Source organism: Rhinatrema bivittatum, chromosome 2 (genome assembly GCF_901001135.1).
Source record: "Rhinatrema bivittatum chromosome 2, aRhiBiv1.1, whole genome shotgun sequence".
Taxonomy (NCBI): Eukaryota; Metazoa; Chordata; class Amphibia; order Gymnophiona; family Rhinatrematidae; genus Rhinatrema; species Rhinatrema bivittatum.
Window position 1 is genome coordinate 174,347,887 of NC_042616.1, and position 13,756 is coordinate 174,361,642.

The 13,756-nt window shown below is 42.0% G+C and overlaps 1 protein-coding gene across 1 annotated transcript in view; it reads left to right on the top strand.

Moving 5' to 3' along the window:
• The window catches only part of LOC115084265 (probable acyl-CoA dehydrogenase 6), a 317,847-nt gene that overhangs the window by 136,398 nt on the left and 167,693 nt on the right, over positions 1 to 13,756 (top strand).

The window sequence follows — 13,756 nt, forward strand, 5'->3', positions numbered from 1 at the left end:
GAAAGGCATATCAGCACTCATGTAGTTGTATGTGGCACTATATGTATATGCAAATGCATCCAGTTAATCATGGAGAATTCTCATGTGCCTTTCCTTGTAGTGGGCAATATGTGTTTGTGAAACATTTTAGAGCAATAAGCTTTTAGAACAACAGACAATTCATGTTGTAAGCACTTTGGCAGTCCTTTGAGAATGATATAATGGGGTATAAATGTAAAATAACATAACATGCTTTATTATGATTACTCTTGGGGGAATTCTGCGCAACTGTGCAACACAGACTTTGCTCAAAGTTTCCCTGTTGCGCAGAATTTGCAAATATTGTGCAGAATTGGAGAGAGGCCCGGTGGGATGTGAGCGGAGTCCATCCCTCTCACGGCTGAAGATTAAAGAGGCCCGACAGATCACAAGTGGAGCTCATCATGCTTGTGGCCAAAGATTAAAGAGGCCTGGCAGGCTGTGAGCAAAGCCCATCCTGCTCATGGCTGAAGATAAGAGAGGCCTGGTGGGCCACAAGTGGAGTTCATCCCACTCGTAGCGAGGATTAGGCCTAGTGGAACTGCAAGCAGAGCCTGTCCTGCCCATTGCTGAAGACAAAGAGGAAAGAAGCCAGGGAGAGAAAGGAAGCCTGTGTGAGGGTGTGTATTTGCAAAAGAAAGAAGGAGCCAGTGTGAGGAGGTATGTGTGGGTGAGAGAGAGAGGGAGCCTGTGTAAAGGTGTGTGAGAGAGAGGGGGGCCCAAAGATTAGAGATGTCTGGTGGACTGCGAGTAGGACCATTCCACTTGTGGCCCATTGGGCCTCTCTAATCTTTGGTCATGAGTGGAGCCCAACACATTCGCAGCTGAAGATTAAGCTGAGCAGGGCTTATTGGCAGAGCCCACCCGTGGCCGAAGACAAGAGGAAAGAGGCCTGGGAGAGAGGAGACTGTGTGAGGGGGGTGTGTGTGTGTGCATGCGAGAGAAAAGGAACCTGTGTGTGCGTGTGTTATGACAGTCATGTCAGGCCCTGCTTTCCACTCCGGGTGAACTCGCGGCTGTGGCTAGCTGCTACCGCCGCGTACCTTCTGGCTCCCGAAACTCCACGTGGTAGCTGGGACGCTGCCGACCTACTCGCTGACTCCGGGCCTTCCTAGGCGCGCGCCACCAGGTCTCCCTTTAAAGGCCTAATGGCAGGAACCTCAGGAGCATCCCCAACTGATGACATCACAAGCTTGAGATATTTAAGCACCTCCTTTGGCCTACGCTACCCGACTTGGCAACGAGTTCCCTGAGCTCCGTTGGTGCTTGTTCCTGTTCTCCAGACCTGCCTTTCCTGCCTTGGATCCCTGCTCTGCATCTTGGACTCTGGCTTTGGGTACCCGCTCCTCGGGGGCCTACTCTGTGCTTCCTTTTCGGGACTTTGTCTTGCGCTGCCCCTCTCCTCGGGGGTAGCCTCAGCACTACTCTGCCAGAGCTCCTGTCTCCATGCTTCCCCACTCCTCGGGGTAGTCTCGGCGTTGCCACACCGGAGGTCTTGTCTCTACGCTTCCCCGCTCCTCGGGATAGCCTCGGTGTTACCACATCGGAGATCCTGTCTCTACGCTTCCCCACTCCTCGGGGTAGTCTCAGCGTTACCACACCAGACATTCAGTCTCTACGCTTCCCCGCTCCTCGGGGTAGCTTCAGCGTTATTACACTAGAGATCCAGTCTCCATGCTTCCCCGTACCTTGGGCCTGCTCAGTGCGTCTCTGTCTTGGAGATCCTTTCTCTGGTTCGTTCTATCTCCTGACCTACCCTGCACTGCAATACATTGGTACTGTTTATCTCAGGCCCGCTCCTCAGGGCACCCCGCAGTATTGCCACAGTGCAGGTGTCTGCGATCACATGGCTGTGACGCAGACAGCTCGGCTACACCTACTTTCTCCTGGGCCATAGCCGTGTTCCAGTTGCCTGTTTTTCCATTCCACCTCGCCTCCCAATGGTGGGGCCCTGTGGGTTCAGCCCCTCAGGGAGAGTCAACTCCCACCTCGGGCCTAGGGTCCACAAAACCTACAAAACCTAACGTGTGTGTATGTGTTTAAGAGAGAGAGAGGGAGCATGTGTGTACGAGAGAGAGAGGTAGCCTGTATCAGAGGGTGTGGATGTGTGTGTATGAAAGACAGAGAGGGACAGAAGGAGCCTGTGTGAGGGGCTATATGAGAGAATTGTCAAACTTTGGGTGTGGAGGGCTATGGGGTGGAAATAGAGTGGAAGGTGTTGAGCTTGGATGGGAAGGGGAAAGATAATGGAGAGTGGAGGAGTTGTGGTCTGAGAGGGCAGAGTGAAAGGGGTCTATCCAGTGGAGTAGGGAGAGAGGGTGAACGGGATACTCTTACAGTGTATATCTAGGACAGTTCAGCTCAAAATACTTAAAATTATGCTTCTTTGATAATAACTTCTGCATTTTATTGTAAATTATTTTCAGACTGTGATGTATATTGTATTATTTTAACCAATATTAAGTATACAAAAGTTTGTTTTTGTGCACATAATTTTAAAATTATATGTGTAGAATTTCCCCAGAAATAAACATATATATGATCATTTTCAATCAAGAGTCTCTCTGAGACACTGTTTTCTGTATAAATGTTAAATGTTATCTGCTTGTTTTATTGGTTAATAATATATTATTCTTATCGGAATCCTTAGTTCTTTGTAATTGTTCTCTTTTGAAGCCCTGTTAATGTTCAATGTAATTGCTTTCATTTACTGAAGCACTGTTTCTGTTCAATGTAAACCGAACTGATTTGTAACCCCTTACAAGAATTTCGGTATATAAAACTGTTAAATAAATAAAATAAGAATCTCTTATTAATAAATTAGTAGTGCATAGTTTGTTATGCATGAATTTGATGTTCATTTATTACTGGTGAAGTGGAATCAAAATTACTGGTGAGCAAAAAAAATATTTAAAGCAGAAAAATAGCAGAGGAAAACCAATAAGGATTGAAAGACAGAAAGTGAGAATAAGACAGTAAAGAGAGAGACACTTAGGGTTAATGAAGCAGACAGTAGTGAGGTGAAAGAACGGGAAATGAAAGGAAGGAAAGGAAGGGAGGAGATACACTATGAAACTCAAAGTTCATCTGCCAGGATCTCACTATTTTTCTCATGTAATGACTTGGCTAAGGACATAAGCAAAATGGATCACATGCCACCAAAAGGTTTTGAACCCTGTATACGTGATGCAAAGTACAAATACGTGTTAAAAATATTTCTCTAGTATTTTCAATATTTTGAAATGTTTCTTTATCATTTTTCTTAGTAAAAATGCAAGACAAGAGCATAACCCATTATATACTTGTCTGAGTCAACTGATTCATGAGCATATTAACTTCCTTTTTCCTCTCCCATTGTAATAGGCAAAGGATGAAGAGGTCAATCCCGTGTTGCAAACAGTAAAAGTGATTCTTTAAATTGTTCCCTTTTTGAATAGGGGTGAGGGAGGTCTTCAGCCTGCTGTAATGCACTACATATTGCATATCAGAAAACCTCAAAGTCCCAGGTTTCCCTTCTAATAATTACAAATTCATTTTAAAGTTATTCTAGTTATGTTCTATGAAAATGTAAAAAGGGCTTTTGAGACTAATGCAGTATCTTGAGACTCTCATTCTATAATAGTTTGAAACATTTCCGCTTTTATTTGAGCTTAATTAGAAACATATCTCAGTTCTTTTTCTGCAAACATATGGGTTTCTTACCATCCTCACAACCAAAATTACAGCAGCTCATACTGTGATACAATGAGGGGGGACTTAAAGTATCCCATGGCGACAGGAATCACAATATCATGCCATTGTGAGGGCAGTTTTCAAAACCATTTATGCAACTAAATGGAAATTAATCCAGGTAAATTGGCTGTCTGAAAATTGCTTTTTCTCAGTTTTCCTAAAAATACATGCGAGGGTTCCACAACATGCACACTGCTCGCTGGAGACATTCCTAGGAGTGGGCTTTGAGAATAATATGCATCCATTTTATTTTTCAATAAAAAGTCAGTGAGAAACAAAATGGTGTAAATAATTACAAAATTAAATGATTATCCTCTCCAGTTAATCAAATTAGATTTACCATTCTACCACTGTATATTATTTTCAACCATCAAAAAGTATTCCATGTAAAACCTGTTTGACAAATTGATTTAAAATAATGGAAAAGAGAATTATCTTTTATATAGATAGTGTGGGGTAGGTTTTCAAAGGGATACGTGCGTAACTCTTTAAAAACCCTCCTGCGCAAGCTGAGCCTATTTTGCATGGGCTCAGCGGCGCGCACAAGCCCCGGGATGTGCTTTTGTCCCAGGGCTTTGAAAAAGGGGCAGGAAAGGGGCGTGGCACAGATCTGGGGGCAGGACCGAGGCCTCCGGCACAGCAGCTGTGCCAGGGGATGGCGCGCTGGCAGCTGGCCGGCAGCGCATATGCTGGCCAAAGGCAGGCATAACTATTGAAAATAAGGTGGGGGGGGGGGAGATTTAGATAGGACTGGGGGTGGGTTAGATAGCGGAAGGGAGGGGAAGGTGGGGGGAGCGGAAGGAAAGTTCCCTCTGAGGCCGCTCCGATTTCGGGAAAGCCATTGGGGCTCCTCTAGGGCTCGGCGTGCACAAGTGTGCACCCCCTTGCGTGCGCTGACCCTGTATTTAATAACATGCGCGCGGCAGCGTGCGCATGTTATAAAACCGGGTGTACATTTGTGCGCGCCGTATAGCGTGCACAAATGTACCCCGCACGCGCAAGTTGGAAAATCTGCCCCAATGTGCTTGAGGAAATGGTGTCTGTCTACAGCAGAGGACTGCATACTTTTCCCAGCATCCCCAGCAGAGGACTCCAGAGAATACCGTGAGCTGTCTAGGTTTTGACTTTCACAGCCTCCATATTTTCTAACAGCCGAGGATCTAAAGACTCATTTACAAACTTTTCACAGCAGCTCCAGCAGAGGATACCACAGGCTGTGTCTAGGTTTTGGCTCTCATAGTCCCCACACTTTTTCTAGCAGCAGAGACCTAGAAGGCTAATTTGTACAATTTTCCCAGCAGCCCCAGTAGAGAATTCTAGAGGACAGTGTGAGCTATCTAAGTTTCAGCTTTCACCGCCCCTGCACTCTTAACTGCAAAGGATCTGAAGGTTCATTGCCATACTTCTCCCAGCAAAGACTCGGTGAACTGTCTAGTCTTAAGCTTCCACATCTCCTCTTACCAGCAGTAAAGGATTTTAAGGCATGTGCCAAAACACCACTTCCTATAAACTATAAATAACATATTTATATAACATTTAATATTGTGGCAGAACTGTGCTCAACTAAGGCTTTAATAAAAACAAAACAAAAAACATAGAGAACTTGACCACAAGTAAATCATTTTGAAAACACTTGTCTTTCATCTGCAAGATTTTTTTGGAAGCATAACATTTTATAACAGTACTTTTGGACAGTTCCAGGAGCCTTTAAACAGGATATCATCTCATCAGCTTTTACTGTGTCTGTGCACCACCTCTGTGTCTAGAACTTCCTTTAGCAAGTTGGCATTAGATGATTTTGCCTACCTGCTAAAATTGACTGAAAGATTCCTCCAATAGGGATTCATTTCAAATCCATTTTCAAATCAGAATTATTGACCATAAAAGCAGATTAAACACGGAGTGCCCTTGGTATCACACCGTCAAAAAGCAAATCATCGGTTTGAAGAATTAAGATTTTGTGGTATAACAATGCATTATCAATCAGCAGGGGGCAGAGAATATGAAACTGAGGAGAATAGAACAGAGATATATTTACGTGTGGAATACGGTTACACCACACGGACTTAAGGAGAAGATTGAATGGGATGCTTATTATGGTATATAGGCCATTGATAGAGTTTAGGGTTAGAATTAGTTTTGCAGGTTGTTTTTTCTGCAGTAGATGTTTGTTGTCTGCCAAAAGATGAACATTAATGAAACATTTTTTGCAGTATTTATAGAGATTATCATCTATTATGAATGACATGAATCAATTGTGGAGATGTAGAACAGATGGATCAGTTTATTTTGGGTTGCTGGAATTTTTGCCAATATAAAGATCCTGATTTATTTGGTTTTTGTGAAGAGAATAAGGTTGTGAGGATGTGCAATAACAAATAAAGGTCTGGATTCACCATTCTATCGCAGAATGGTGAATCCAGCGAAAGCAGGGGGCGGGCCTGCGAAAGCTGGCAGCCTTCACACCACCATGGTGTTTTCGCTGCCGGCTTTTGCACCCAATAGCGCCATTGGCGACGATAACGTTGCTTACCTTATTGCCGCCAGCGAAGACACTGTCGAGTCCACCTCCTTGCCGCCCCGACTCTTCCCCCAGCGTGCTATGGCACGCAAAAAGGGACTTTTCGCATACGATAGCGGCTTATTGCACGCGATAAGCGTTTGAAAATGACCCCCAAAGTTTGGTGAGGTGGCAAGACCCGGATGTCATTGTAAATTCACGCTGGCATCTGGTTGTGGTGGGAGTAAATTAAAGATTGATGGTAATGGAGATGGCAACATTCAATAACAAATAAAGTTTGGTGAGGTAGTAAAACCCGGATGTTATAAATTCATGCGGGTATTAGGCTGTGGTGGGAGTGGATTAAAGATTGACAGGTAATAGAGGTGGCAACATACAATACAAGGAGATTTTGATTGGGCTGTTGATGATATTTAAAATAGGTTGGTGAATGGGGATGGTAAAGTATGCAGGCACGTTTAGGGAATGCCTTTGGATGCTGGTGAATGGTCGGCAGGCAATGACTATGGAGAAATGTGGTATACTTGAAAAATTAGTGCCGACCGCGCGTTTGAATAGTAAGTAAACTTATGTTGTGGTCTGTGTAAATAGGAAGGAACATTACTTATTTAGATGTATATGGTAGTTGATACATATACGTATTTATTGCAGATCAAGATACCGTGTTACAAATTTTGAAAAACGTTTTGGTAGTTTGAGGAAAATGTTGGCGATATACTGTTGAGATGGGGACGACGTATGTGGCTGATGAAATTTGAAGCGGGATCAAAGCTGAGTTTCAGAAAGCTACACAGTTGCACTATGTACCTGTAATTTTTTAAATAAAGTCAAAAGATATGCATGAAGGAATCCTTTCATGGGTCCCAATGAGGTATCATAGAAATAATTGTTTGTTCAGATGTTGAATGGAGAATTAGCAGTTTTTTTATTATATTGCAGATGGGTAGATGTCTAGTGGACCCTTTCGGACATAATTGATCTTTGAAAGTGTTTGAAAAAGTTGAAGAACTTATTAGAACACGTCATGCATGTGTGAATTAAGATATTTTTTCACCAATTTCCCTGATGAAGCCCCTTGCTGTAGGGTGAAACGAGGCTCTTGTTGGGAGTTTTAGGCAGTTGAGAACAGAAGAAATATACAGAGAATAAGTTGGTTTAACTGCTTGAAAGCATATAAGTGTTTCTCAACATATTCCGGAATATAATGTGTGATGGGGGATTTTTTTTTTCTCTTGGTGAATGGATTTTAGATGGATGTGTAGTGTGGATGGTATGTGAGGCATAAAGTATGAATGGTGTGAATGGAGGGTAATGCAAAAATGTATATGAGGATTTAATGGTGGTGTATTTTTACTGATAATTTGCATGATTTATGGAACAATGTTAAAGTTGCTTACAGAGACAATGTATATAGACTGCTGGTTTACAAGGTCAATTAGTGGTCCGCATGTCATGTAAAAAATCTTTTAACATAAGTTTATTTATTATTTTTATATACCAAACATCAGTATACCTATCCCCAGAGGGCTTACAATCTTAGTTTTGTACCTGAGGCAATGGAGGGTAAAGTGACTTGCCCAAGATCACAAAGAGCAACAGCAGGACTTGAACCCTGGTCTGCTGGTTCATAGCCCACTGCTCTAATCACTAGGCTATTCCTCCTCCCTCAATAAAGCATAAGTTAATTACATAATATTCTTGCTATACCTCTGATTGTATTTATGACAGATTTTCAGAGGCACTGCATGGTATTTTTGCCTATTCTTATTTTTGGGCATTGTGGCACTGATATACTCAGAAATCTTATTTTACACATCATCAAAAGAATTTGTCTGCTGTGAAATTAGGGCCCCATGGATTCTTCCTACAAGGTGCTGCAATCTCCAAAAGGTACCTTCTCTTCTTTTCTGCTTTGAATTCTACCTTACTGTCCTTTTGATTCTTAACAGTGATACCTTCTGTGACCACATTTTCAAAACTCATTCATGCGCGTCCATGTGCGTGTGCTATCCGGTGCACACATATGGACACGCAGTTTTATAACATGCGTGCGCTGGCGTGCACATGTTACAAAATGCTGGGTCAGCACACGCAAGGGGTGGTATAGTTAAGCAAATACGCGCGGCGATGCATCGGGGCCTTCCCTAGTTCCCTCCCTGTCTTCTCCTATTAAGGAGTGGCCTGGGAGAGAACTTCCCAACCCCCTAGCCTAAACTTCCTTCCCCTTCCCCTATCCTGCCCTCCCCCTATTCCTATCCTAACTAGCCCTAATTTTTATATTTTACCTTTTGCTCCTGCCAAGGAGTAGGAGCAAGTTGTGTGCGCTGGCGCACGATCCCCTGGCACAGTAGCAAATAGCTGCTGTGCCGGGCGCCTCTAGCCTCGCCCCGCCCCCCGGACCGCTCCATTTTCAAGCCCAAGGACTTACACGCATCCTGGGATTTATGCGCGCCGGGGTTTGGAAATCTACTCCTATATTCTGTACTCAATAGGTTTTCTTATGCTCTCTCCTTTTTTCGGCAGATTACAAGAAACATTCTTTTTTTTTTTTCTATTTATTCATTTTACAAACTTTATAAAGTATTTAACTTGAAAGGAAGTACATGGACTTTGCAACATTTTACAATAGATAAGGAGAAAAACTTATACATCCAAATAATAACATAATTTAAGGTAATTAATCCCTAGTATCACAAGTAGTGCTTATTCTTGGTGGAACGCAAGATTTGGTGAGAGAAGTAACGGTGGTGGGGCCACTTGGCAACAGTGATCATAACATGATAAAATTTAAACTAATAACTGGAAGGAGGACAATAAGTAAATCTGCAGCTCTAACACTAAATTTTAAAAAGGGAAACTTTGATAAAATGAGAAAAATAGTTAGAAAAAACTGAAAGGTGCAGCTGCACCTTTCAGTTCAACAGGCATGGACATTGTTTAAAGTGTTCAACAGGCATGGACATTGTTTAAAAATACAATCCTAGAGGCACAGTCCATATGTATTCCGCGCATTAAGAAAGGTGGAAGGAAGGCAAAACGATTACCGTCATGGTTAAAAGGTGAGGTGAAAGAGGCTATTTTAGCCAAAAAAAATCCTTCAAAAAATTGGAAGAAAGATCCATCTGAAGAAAATAGGATAAAACATAAGCATTTTCAAGCTAAGTGTAAAACATTGATAAGACAGGCGAAGAGAGAATTTGAAATGAAATTGGCCATAGAGGCAGAAACTCTTAATAAAAACTTTTAAAAATATATCCAAAGCAAGAAACCTGTGAGGGAGTCGGTTGGACCATTAGATGACAGAGGGGCTCTTAGGGAAGATAAGACCATTGCAGAAAGACTAAATGAATTCTTTGCCTCCATGTTTACTAATGAGGATGTTGGGGAGATACTAGTTCTGGAGATGTTTTTCAGGGGTGATGAGTCAGATGAACTGAATGAAATCACTGTGAACCTGGAAGATGTAGTAGGCCAGATTGACAAACTAAAGAGTAGCAAATCACCTGGACCAGATGGTATGCATCCTAGGGTTCTGAAGGAACTAAAAAATGAAATTTTCTGATCTATTAGTTAAAATTTGTAACCTATCATTAAAATCATCCATTGTACCTGAAGATTGGAGGGTGGCCAGTGTAACCCCATATTTAAAAAGGCTCCAGGGGCGATCCGGGTAACTATAGACCAGTGAGCCTGACTTCAGTGCCGGGAAAAATAGTGGAAACTATTCTCAAGAACAAAATTGTAAAAGCATATAGAAAGACATGATTTAATGGAACATAGTCAACATGGATTTACCCAAGGGAAGTCTTGCCTAACAAATCTGCTTCATTTTTTTGAAGGGGTTAATAAACATGTGGATAATGGTGAACCGGTAGATGTAGTGTATTTGGATTTTCAGAAGGCGTTTGATAAAGTCCCTCATGAGAGGCTTCTACGAAAACTAAAAAGCCATGGGATAGGAGGCGATGTCCTTTCATGGATTACAAGCTAGTTAAAAGACAGGAAACAGAGAGTAGGATTAAATGGTCAATTTTCTCAGTGGAAAAGGGTAAACAGTGGAGTGCCTCAGGGATCTGTACTTGGACCAGTGCTTTTCAATATATATATAAATGATCTGGAAAGGAATACGACGAGTGAGGTTATCAAATTTGCAGATGATACAAAATTATTCAGAGTAGTTAAATCACAAGCAGACTGTGATACATTGCAGGAGGACCTTGCAAGACTTGAAGATTGGGCATCCAAATGGAAGATGAAATTTAATGTGGACATGTGGCAAGGTTGTTGCATATAGGGAAAAATAACCGTTGTGTAGTTACACGATGTTAGGTTCCATATTAGGAGGCTACCACCTAGGAAAAAGATCTAGGCATCATAGTGGATAATACTTTAAAATCGTCAGCTCAGTGTGCTGCAGCAGTCAAAAAAAGAAATAGAATGTTAGGAATTATTAGGAAGGGAATGGTTAATAGAATGGAAAATGTCATAATGCCTCTATATCGCTCCATGGTGAGACCACACCAATTCTGGTCGCCGCATCTCAAAAAAGATATTGTTGCGATGGAGAAGGTACAGAGAAGGGCAACCAAAATGATAAAGGGGATGGAACAGCTTCCCTATGAGGAAAGGCTGAAGACGTTAGGGCTGTTCAGCTTGGAGAAGAGACGGCTGAGGGGGGATATGATAGAGGTATTTAAGATCATGAGAGTTCTTGAACGAGTAGATGCAACTCGGTTATTTTCACTTTCGAATAATAGAAGGACTAGGGGGCATTCCATGAAGTTAGCAAGTAGCACATTTAAGACTAATCGGAGAAAATTATTTTTCACTCAACGCACAATAAAGCTCTGGAATTTGTTGCCAGAGGATGTGGTTAGTGCAGTTAGTGTAGCTGGGTTCAAAAAGGTTTGGATAAGTTTTTGGAGGAGAAGTCCATTAATGGCTATTAATCAATTTTACTTAGGGAATAGCCACTGCTATTAATTGCATCAGTAGCATGGGATCTTCTTAGTGTTTGGGTAATTGCCAGGTTCTTGTGGCCTGTTTGGCTTCTGTTGGAAACAGGATGCTGGGCTTGATGGACCCTTGGTCTGACCCAGCATGGCAGTTTCTTATGTTCTTATGTTCAAGTTACAACATTACAAGCATGCCTCAAGTCCACAATATGGATCCAAGATTTACCCAACCCTAAGAAGTATTATTTTAGAAGAAGAAAAAAAGAGGCTAATAAGATACAGCATAATTCAATGAGAAGTCTTAGTTACAGTTTACGGAGTTTCTAGACCAGCAGTTGGGGAAGAGCTAAACGGGGCATTCTTTTTATTTGAAAGAAATGAAACTAATTGAGAAGGTTGGTAAAACAGATAAGAAATCCCCCAGTGTTTAATCAAATATGTACAAGGAAATTTTAAAAGAAATAGTAAGCCTAATTCAATAACTTTAGGTTTCAGCAGAAGAAACTGTTGTCTTCTCCTCTGCGTTTGTCTGGATAAATCAGGAAACATCTGTATCTTGTGATTCAGAAATAGCTCAGTAAGATGCATAAGTACCGATTAAAGACCCATTTCCTATCAGCCTTAAGTAAAAAGATATACAAGAAACATTCTTAACACAAAGTAGACTGTCCCAAAATAAACAAATCTGCCCTTCACTAAAGTTCAAGAAATACACAGGCACAAATTAAAGGCTTGTTTTAACCTTTCACCTGGAATCCAGGATCATTGTTGCCAATTTTGTTCTGGGTTCAGACTGTGCACACTGGCATTCTGCCCAGGGTCTCTGACCTTGGGGGGGGGGGGCTAATCTCACTGAGGCCTACACTGGGAGGCTTATTACCTGCATGCATACAGGATTACCTCGGGGCTTACCCAATATAAACACAATTACTGGGATTATACCTGAGGCTGATCCCAGGAGCCACTCCCCCCCCCCCCCCCCACCAAAAAAACCCCCCACCCCCCTCCCCCCCCCCCCCCCCCCCCCCCCCCCCCCCCCCCCCCCCTCTTTCTCTTATTGTCTCTCCTTATACACTAAAAATGCTTGTGAAAGCAGTGATGTTCCCTCCCTCTGATTCTTTTCAAATCTCAGGTGCAGCTGTGTGGCCTTCACTTTCTCTCTCAGGCTTTAGTATAAGTTAATGCTTGCTTTCTCATCATAGACCTAATGGAATAACTAAATAAACTGACTCCTGTTCGTAAAACATTTTCACAGTGCCAAGACAGTAATAGGAGTCACTCAGAGGGTGGCCGTAGCCTTCAAACTAGCCTATGTCTGGGTGAATCCATAGGCCTACCCTATATATACATTAACAAAAATGACTCCCAACAGTTTAATGTGTCATTTCCAAAGGATGAAATTTTTAGCTATTCTGAATTACTGCATCTTTGAAATAATTAGTCTCCTACTTTGTTGGATTTCTGTAAACTGATCTTTTTGATGGAAGGCTAACATAACAAACTTTCGCTACTTTCTCTGGGTAAAGACTTGGATTAGATTTAGGACAATTAATTAGATTTTATAATAGGGCAAAAGAAAGGTGTTTTGCTTGCTTAACAAAAGTCAGTATATTGTAGTGTTTTGTTGCTGAAATATTAAATACCAGGCCTGGACATATCTGGTCCTAGTTAGGAGACAGATCAGGAGTGACATTGGGATGGAGAAGATAGGGAAGTAGTGAAGTCATTAGGAGAGACCAAATATAGATGCAGTATTTTGAGTAAATATGGATACAGTTTTACCAAACATTTAGATGCCACTAGGAAATATTAACAACAAAATTTTTATATCTGCTACAGTAGATTTTTATGTAGAAGTGAATCAACATTGTGTAGTAAATGTTAAATGCAAGAGAGTGAATAAACATTTTTTCTAATATTTCTGTTTTGGGTAGTGGGGGATATTTCTTCATCTCTGTTTCTTCTTTCAGTTTAATTTGTTGCATTTTTCACCTCTTTTCTTGTCAGTCTCCTGATTTTGTCCCTTTTGCTATATTATAGTATTTCTCCCTCCTTTGTCCTCTATCCTTTCATAACCTTTGCTTTGTTTTTACTATCCCCCTTCCCACAATTCCTTTCTTTTTCCTCTCTATTTTGCTAATCTACTCACCCTCACTTGTCATCCCTTCTACCAAAATGCTCACTCCCAGACTGTACCATTCACTCTGTACCCACCTCTGCCCCCTCTTCCCCACTCACTCCCTTTCTCTACCCTTTCTCTCTCTTCCCACCTAATTTTCCCATTATCACCTTCTCTGTCTCCTACCTGCCCATCCCTACTTTTGCCCCCCTCCATACCTCGCACCATCTCCCCCTGATCCTTTCTTTCCACCCCCCACCTCTTTCTGGCAGGTTCCCTGGTAGGACCTTGGTTGTGCCTGTTCCACGATCCTTGTTTTCAGGTCCATATCTTCTCTCTAGCTTTGTTAGCTTCACTATAATCTTCTCCCCTGCTCACTGCAGTGCAAGTGACTGCATCACTTGCACTGCA